We start from the raw sequence: 6,257 nt of genomic DNA on the forward strand, positions 1-6,257 counted from the left end.
GAAAGTTAGGGGATCATAAGAGAAAGTATAAAAAGGGGTAAAAATATATAATATAAATAAGTGTATGCAAAGCATAAGGCTCTGCCAAAATTGCACAAGTGAAATTGATGTAAACAGAGGTGTTACAAAGGGTTAAAAGATGTGAAAAAGGCAGAGCAACAATAGGGAAAAGTATAAAGTGAAAAGTATGATCCCCAATAACACAGATAAAAATAGGTCTAAATGTGTCAACATACCATATGGCCATATAATAGAGAAAATAATTTTGTAGAAAGCTAATAATATCAATTGTCAATTCATTAAATCAAATGATAAAATCCGTAACCTGATTGTCCACAAGCATCTATCATAATTAAATCAAGTCCATAAAGAGGTTCACAATCCCGGCTGTTCAACAGTCTATCAAGGCTCCATAATGTGTCATAGAAAAAAATAATAAAGAATTCACAGTCTAGCCAGAGACCATTTCTAGAGTTCATATATTCTGCAACAGATCCATGGAGTACAATAGCAGAGGAAAACAAGCTTGTTTGTAGGAAGACTTTCCTCCCCCAATTCTCCATCTCTTTATAGGATGAAAAATGTTCACAAAGTAGAAATCATCACATACATGGATATAGATAGGTGGATTAAAATCCGGCCTTCATGGCTGTATACTGCAGAGCAAACAAATATGAGTTAAAATCAATAAAAAAACAAAAACCCACCTCCCAAAAGATGCCTCCATATTTCTAAAAATGAACCAAACCCCAGATTTTCATTAAGCCTGGTCGGTACCAATCTAAAAGTCCACTTGCTCTCAACGTAAGCAAGAGTTTTCTTGAGATCACCACTTCTCGGTCCCAAAAGAACTCTGAGAAGACTTGAATCCCTATGATGGAATTGTTGAAAATATCTTAGTAGGGTTTTAAATTGTTCAAGATCATCCTCTGTCCTAGATTTGTCCATGTCTCTTACATGTTCCTTGATACATACGTGAAGTTCTCTAGCAAGGAGACCAATGTAGATTTTCCCACCTGGACATCGGGTGTGATAGATCACCCATTAAATGGTGTCTGATGTCATATGTCTAATTTAATGACATTCCCCTGAAGGTAGCCCTCTCAGGTGTGTTCATAGTTGTCAATAATTGTGTCCTGTCCTGTTTATGAGACTAGGACACCTGCTGATTGTGCTATGTCTTCACATGTCTGTGTGGATGTGACGTCATAAGTCGTCTGCACCACAAATAATATGGGAGTGAGTGGTGACATCTTACTCCTTTAATCCCCATTCTCCTGATGATGCCTGAGAGCGGGCGAAACATGTTGGGGGATTAATGTTTATAGATTTAGGGCGACAGGACCTGCATTACAATAATGGTGACAATCCGCCAGTATATAACTAATCGCTGACTGCAGCAGTAAATGGTACGGTGTATTCACTGCCTGTGACTCTGACACAATAGCACAAAGAAGCCATAATAACAGGGTCATTTTCATTTATGGGGGTTTTAATTGTTTTCTTTGTGTTACATGTAAATAAAGTGATATTATAAAGAGGAAGAAGAAGATTTCGGTGACCCCAGACATGAGCAGCAGTGACCCGTCCTTCCCATGGGTTGTGGTGGGATTACTGTAAATCACATGTGATGGGTTATTGGGAACGGTACAACCTGTATTATATATAGCACTGATGGCTTTATTATATACTGCCCCAATATCACCATATTCCTGGTAAGAGGTAATAATTGGTAGAAAGTGTTGGTTAAACAGAGAATATAAAAGCTCAGGAAGAGTTTACAGCTCCGTGTATTCTGTCCATGAGGTGCAGTAGAGCCGGCTGGGTGGCACTGGGGGTAATAGGTGCACACCACTTTGGTGGAATAGACTCTTGGGAGAAATGATAAAGGGAAATGGGACATCGAGGAAATATGTGATAAGAAACATGGAAAACCTAATAAAAATATTAACTTTACAATACAAAAATGTAAGTTATAAAATGGAACGATGATGAAACACATAGAGGGATTAATAATCTAATAATTAAACCACTGGAAGACGCCATGAAGTTCTCTGCCGTTCCTCTGGACTCTAAACTGTCACCCATGATGCCCACATCACAGTGTATAGGGCAGAGCAGGGCCGGGAGCCGCTGCCTGGCAGGAGCCACCTGAGGGTCCTGTCACCTCTGACCGCTGGTCACCTGCACATGACCAACTGCCGTTTACTTTCAACTGTCAGCTGAAGTGATTGGACCGAGGTCTACAGGCGGGAAGAGATTACGGAGAATGGCGACTACTGGACGAGGAGAAGAGAGCGAGAAGAGGAGCGAGGAGAAGTGGCGCAAGGAGAAGAGGAAGAGGGAAGAGGACAGCGTGACCGGATTAAAGAAGAAAAGGAGACGAGTAGTGTTGAGCGATACCGTCCGATACTTGAAAGTATCGGTATCGGAAAGTATCGGCCGATACCGGCAAAGTATCGGATCCAATCCGATACCGATACCCGATACCAATACAAGTCAATGGGACTCAAGTATCGGACGGTATCCCTGATGGTTCCCAGGGTCTGAAGGAGAGGAAACTCTCCTTCAGGCCCTGGGATCCATAATAATGTGTAAAAGAAAGAATTAAAATAAAAAATATTGCTATACTCACCTCTCCGACGCAGCCTGGACCTCACCGAGGGAACCGGCAGCGTTCTTTGCTTAAAATTCGCACGTTTACTTCCTTCCGTGAAGTCCCGGCTTGTGATTGGTCGCGTGCCGCCCATGTGGCCGCGACGCGACCAATCACAGCAAGCCGTGATGTAATTTCAGGTCCTTCAGGATTTTAAAATTACGTTCTGGCTTGTGATTGGTCGCGTCGCGGTCACATGGGCGACGCGACCAATCACAAGCCAGAACGTAATTTTAAAATCCTGAAGGACCTGAAATTACATCATGGCTTGCTGTGATTGGTCGCGTCGCGGCCACATGGGCGGCACGCGACCAATCACAAGCCGGGACTTCACGGAAGGAAGTAAACGCGCGAATTTTAAGCAAAGAACGCTGCCGGTTCCCTCGGTAAGGTCCAGGCTGCGTCGGAGAGGTGAGTATAGCAATATTTTTTATTTTAATTCTTTCTTTTACACATTATTACATTACTGTTGTTTCGATACCGATACCCGATACCACAAAAGTATCGGATCTCGGTATCGGAATTCCGATACCCGCAAGTATCGGCCGATACCCGATACTTGCGGTATCGGAATGCTCAACACTAGAGACGAGACAACAGCGGATTGGAGGAGCCAACATCTGGATGTAGCAGAGACCCTGGATCATCCGGCCCCTATGCCAGGCTTAACATCAGCCGCTTCAACATCCACCAGGTCCTAGGTAGAGGCGCCTTTGGCAAAGTAAGGCCTACATATTTGTTATTTGAAATCTGAGATTTTTCATATATCCCCATGTATTGTTCTCTGTTATCAGCCATGTCTTGCTTTGTTATTGCTCATTGTAGTGTCCTTCTGTGAGATGAGGTATAAGACATCACCATAGTTAGGGCTAGTGCTGCTATAACCTGGTATTCTTCTATACTGGAGGGTTCATCTCAGGGGTCACAGCTGTAGAGGGCAGGGGACATTATTTTTTTCTCCTATCAGGCTGCCATATTGTACATACATTTGTCTCTGTGTTTTTATTAAATCTAGATAATCAATGATATTTGGACCATACTAATGCCAACTCAATGCCTCTACTAATGCTTACTCTGTTTATTTCCATATGGTAACAGAGGAAAACCCTTTAAAAAGTCATCGTCATTTTAATTTTTATTTCATAAATCAATAGCAAACATGAAAATAAGCAGCTTTGTAATAATTCTAATCAGATAAATCTTCTTTCTCCACCAAGACTGATTTTTCATATTCTATATTCTCAATTTCTGGGTAAACTCTGTATTTAGTGAAGACAGGTTGTTACATTACTGAGAGGAGATGACAGTTGGTGCTGATAATATTCTATGTAGTGGAGAGGAGGGGCTAAATGCAAAACTTCTCCCTCCTCCTCTCCCCTCCCTTCTGCATAGAATATTATCAGCACCAACTGTCATCTCCCCTCAATAATGTAACAACTTGTCTTCACTAAATACAGAGTTTACCCAGGAACATAGAATTTTGAAAATAAAAAATCAGTCTTGCCGGAGAAAGAAGCCGATTTGGCTGATAAAATGTATTACAAAGTTAAATATTTTCATGTGTATTATTGTTTTATGAACTAAATATTAAAATGACAAATATTTATTAAGACCTCTCCATAGCCCATCCATGGAGCAGGCAGTGCATTGTTCTGATAGATAGATCTGCTCCTCTATATCGTCCTGGTCACTAGCAGACTGAGCGATCACTCAGTTTTCTCATGCGCCTTGTGGACTATAAAATCCAGATCCTTCCACCCCTGCAGACACCTTCTAAGTATTCTCCATTTGTGTTTTTCAGGTGGCCCTGGCATCTGTCCCCGGCAGTAACATCAACGTGGCCGTCAAAATGATCACCAAAAGGGACAACGAGGACACCATCTTGAGAGAGCGGCGGATACTCTTGGTGGCCAGACACTGCCCATTCCTGTGCCACCTCTATGCCGCACACCAGTCTCAGCACAGGGCATATTTCATCATGGAGTACCTGTCCGGTGGCAGCGTGGAGGATTTGATCAGGATGTGCGGCTGCCTGAACATCGGCAATGTGAGGTGAGAAAGCATAAAAATTTTAAGCATACCTAAAAGAGAACTAAGAGAAAGGGAAAAAACCTGAGGTCGGGGTGCAGCTAGGGGAGCACTGGCAGGGCATATATTTAGGGTGCTGGAAGCAGGAGGTGGGGTGCCATGGTATTTGGGGATTGCCAGAGAAGGATTTCATGACATTGATTCTGCACTCTGTTCTCTCCATCAGATTCTACACAGCAGAGATGGTAAGTGGCCTCCAGTTCCTCCACTGACACAACATCGTCCACCGGTAAGCAGAACTTCTCTCTGTCCCCTTTACAAGCTGTAGATATGGCCCCCGGCCTCCTTGGTGTCCTGCCGCCTATTCTGCCATATTTTGTAGTGACCCATTTTCCATCTCTTGTATCACTGGACAGATTTCTTATTTTGTTTTCTTCTTTCATTGCAGTGACATAAAGCCAGATAACATCATGTTGGATGCAGATGGCCACATCCGTATCATCTACCTTGGGCTTGCCCAAGATGGCGTCTCCTCCTCCAAAAACATCTCTGGAGTGACGGGCACTTTCCATTACATGGCCCCTGAGGTGCATCGTAGAAAACGGTATGGCGCCGCAGTGGACTGGTGGAGCCTGGGGACTGTGGTGTCCAGGATGGCAGCAGGGTGATATCCATTTTACAACGGCCCCGTCAAGCAAATGGCTTTCAAATCCATCATCAACGAGAAGCCAAAATTTTTCACTTGGCTTGATGCTGACGTGAGACATCTCATCAAGAAGCTGCTGCACAAAGACCCTCAGACACGCCTGGGTGTGAGCGGGAACATCAGAGAGCATCCATTCTTTACCACCATCGGCTGGGAGGATCTGGAGGAAAGGAGAGTAGAGCCACCATTTACACCACTCAGGCCAGTTCTGGAGAACCACCATCTGCAGTGGCCAGAGCACACAGTCCTTCACCCCGTGGCCGGATTTACGTACGTGTCACCAAGCTGGACCCGGTAAGTATCTCCTCCTCTGGGGATAACACTCATCAGGTGCTGTTCTCTCATTGTGGTAATCATCACCATCGATCTTACCTTTTTTCACTTTTTCTGACAGTGACTTTATGTTTCTATTTTTCTTAGGTGGATGAAAAGATCTGGACTGTGAAAGAATTCACGACCATCTGGTGAGTGACCGATGTACACACAGGACACCTATTATGTCAATACATTGTATCTGATGTTATATAGCAGAATGGTTCATTATAAAGACCATTCCCCTAATATAACATAAGATCCGGTAGATAGATTTCCTGTCTTCCTCATGTCTTGCAGGATGAGCCCATGCCAACTGCCCAGAACTTCATGCCTCCTGACCCGTGCCTCACATCTCTGCTGCTGTACTTCACCTCGGCTGCCCTTCAACATCATCTCTCTCTATACCATCTTCATGCCGGACCACTGCCATTGCTGCCCCAGACCCTTGACCTCCTGGGCTGGCAACTAACATCCCTCCAGCCCGAAGATCTTCTACCCCAGGAGCGGCCTCTGCTAAGTTTCCATCTGGTGAGTTCAGGAACAATAGTCGCA

At 43.9% G+C, this 6,257-nt stretch overlaps 1 long non-coding RNA gene across 1 annotated transcript; it reads left to right on the forward strand.

Annotated features, from left to right (window-relative positions):
- Positions 1-5,600: 5,600 nt before the first annotated feature.
- Positions 5,601-6,032, forward strand: LOC143817939 (uncharacterized). Its single transcript, XR_013224217.1, has 3 exons — positions 5,601-5,684; positions 5,811-5,854; positions 6,003-6,032. It is a non-coding gene; the product is annotated as an uncharacterized LOC143817939 (long non-coding RNA).
- The last annotated feature ends 225 nt before the right edge of the window (positions 6,033-6,257 follow it).

Source organism: Ranitomeya variabilis, chromosome 3, assembly GCF_051348905.1.
Source record: "Ranitomeya variabilis isolate aRanVar5 chromosome 3, aRanVar5.hap1, whole genome shotgun sequence".
Lineage (NCBI taxonomy): Eukaryota > Metazoa > Chordata > Amphibia > Anura > Dendrobatidae > Ranitomeya > Ranitomeya variabilis.